This window comes from Acomys russatus, chromosome X (assembly GCF_903995435.1).
Source record: "Acomys russatus chromosome X, mAcoRus1.1, whole genome shotgun sequence".
Lineage (NCBI taxonomy): Eukaryota > Metazoa > Chordata > Mammalia > Rodentia > Muridae > Acomys > Acomys russatus.
In genome coordinates, this window is record NC_067169.1 from 49311070 (window position 1) to 49313549 (window position 2480).

The window sequence follows — 2480 nt, forward strand, 5'->3', positions numbered from 1 at the left end:
TTTAGTTTTTCCATCCCTATGATCATCCAGACAAACCATTGGCTGCATTCCATAAACAGTATGCAATCATATGTCTGGCCATTCTCTTTCAGCATGAATGTGGGTATTGCTAAGATGTCTGCCCAGTGAGATTTCCATTCACCATAGTCCTTCAAGTATGGAAGAAATGATAAGTAGCACTTCCCTTGCCTTCTGTAACCTTCTCCTGTTTTGATACATATTTATGGAATATATTGCTTCTAGAGTCCATTCAAGAAGTTCATTAGGAATTGAGCTACTATTTTAGTTATAGGAGAAACAAGATGTAGTAACTTATTGTAATAAGGGGTATCTGATGAATTAGACGTGTTCTAATTTTGAAATTTATTTCCCACTATCTGAAATGCAAATCTCTGATCATCAAATCTGGATGAGCTGGTGGCGGCTCGGCCTGCACGGCGGGCATGGACAGTGAGTGAATTGTATAGTGACGATTGAAGGAATTTTGAAAGATGTCTAAAGTTTAGTGGCTACATCTGTCTTCTGTCTGCTGACCCTCGGGGAAAAAAATAATGAATGGGATGTTTCAGAAAAGAGCTATAGCCATGTTTCTTTCTGAAGTGACTGAGGCCAAGTAGGTGCTGATTGAGATTGGAGACTTTGACGGAGATGACTCGGTGAAGTTCATCTTCTCTTCACAGCTCACTTTGACAGAGGACCTATGCAGTTTGTATTCTGCAGCCAGAGCCTGTTGTTGAGTACATGACGTTACATTTCCCCCCCTCCAACTGCCTGGCGGTGCGTGCCTTTGTGAAGAGTCACAACCAAATAGGCCTGATGGGCACGGCGGACCAGTACACCTCTGAGCACTTCACTGAGGTGGCAGGATGCAACGACTTTGTGAGCATGTCCCTCTCCCTGCCCTGAACCTCCACAAGCTTCTGTCCTCCACTGACCTCAACATTGACAGTGTGAAACAGGTCTACAGGGCTGATATCAAGTGGCTTCTCGCCAATCCCCAGAATCATCTTAAATGGCTGCATGAGACGCTTGTACAGGTTCGTCTGCCATTATTGCTGGTTGATTTTCTTATGGGTGTTATGGCAAAAGAACAGATTGTCAAGCAAAAGGTGAAATGTAGAAATATTTTGGATGAAGCAAGAAATTATCACCTCCATTTGAGCAGCAAACCAGCTCCTGACTTTGAGTACAGAGTCCAGACTACCCCCAAGGAAGCATACTGCTGGTGTGTTGTTTTGTGTGGGTGGTCGAGGTGGATCTGGTGACCCCTGTCATAGTATCGAATGCTATTTGATCAAAAAAACCAGTTGGTTCTTTGAACCAGAAATGAATGAATAGCCGAAGGCAACAGGTGGGTGTGATCTGTGGAAGGTAAAGTTGACGCAGTGGGTGGCACCTAAGGTATCACTCACACCTTGATAAGTGGATAGAAGTCAAGGAAATGGGTCAGCGGAAAGCAGGCAATAGCGTAAGCGATCTTCATGGCTGTGTATATGTTGTTGTTGGTTTTGACGATAATTCCCCTTTGAGCTCAGCTGAACGGTATGACCTTCGAAGCAACAAGTGGGACAATGGTGGTACTCACCACTCCCAGGGGTGGAGTAGGGATCACAAGAGTGATGGGCAAAATCTTTGCAACTGGTGGTCATAATGGCAATGCCTATCTAAACACAGTGGAAGCTTTCAATCTGGTGCTGAGTAAGAAAGCTGGTTGGGCCCATGTCTCACTGCAGAGCTAGCTGGCCACATGTGATCTGAGTTGTAGGTCATGGGTCCACTAATGTGGTTGACTGTTTATGACTTGAGTCTCAGCAGGGACAACACAACCACATCTGATTGACTGGAAGACAGTGAGCATTTTGACAAGGAGCATGTGATTGCAACTGCAGCCCCTGTCCCTGTGACTCTCATCTGTTGTGAGTGCACCTTGTGGGCTCATAGCTGAAGAGTTGTTAGTCGTAGAGTTAAGTGTGGTATTTCCTGTGTTAGCAAATGATGGAATAGGCAGGCGGCAGCCTATCTTTGAACCTATTCTTGTCCTGAAAAATGTTTCATATAGTGTCAAACCTTCAAATATCTGTTTATTTTGATGAATAAAATGTAATTTATTGAAAATAACTCTGGACAAGCTGCCACATCTTGTTCTTTAGGTCTATAGTTATATTATCTTCAATGTAATGGGTCAGTGTGATGCATAGTAACAATAAAATGGATGAATCCTGGCTTAAAGAATTGCAGAATCAGTAAATTCTCTGTAGGGGGGAACTGATATATTGCTGGCTAGACAATGGACAGCAATTTTCACTTGACAGTAACTACCAGTAGAAATGAATAAAAATCACTGACTAGATAAATAGCTCCATTCCAGATACCAGAAGATGTGTTAATTTATTCAATCAATAAAACTCCATCTCATATAACAAGAGTAGTTGGAATCACCACCTGGCTAACTTTATGATAATCCAGTATGATATTAAGTG

At 42.8% G+C, this 2480-nt stretch overlaps 1 pseudogene; it reads left to right on the plus strand.

Annotated features, from left to right (window-relative positions):
• Positions 1-584: 584 nt before the first annotated feature.
• Positions 585-1338, plus strand: LOC127185269 (kelch-like protein 8; annotated as a pseudogene).
• The last annotated feature ends 1142 nt before the right edge of the window (positions 1339-2480 follow it).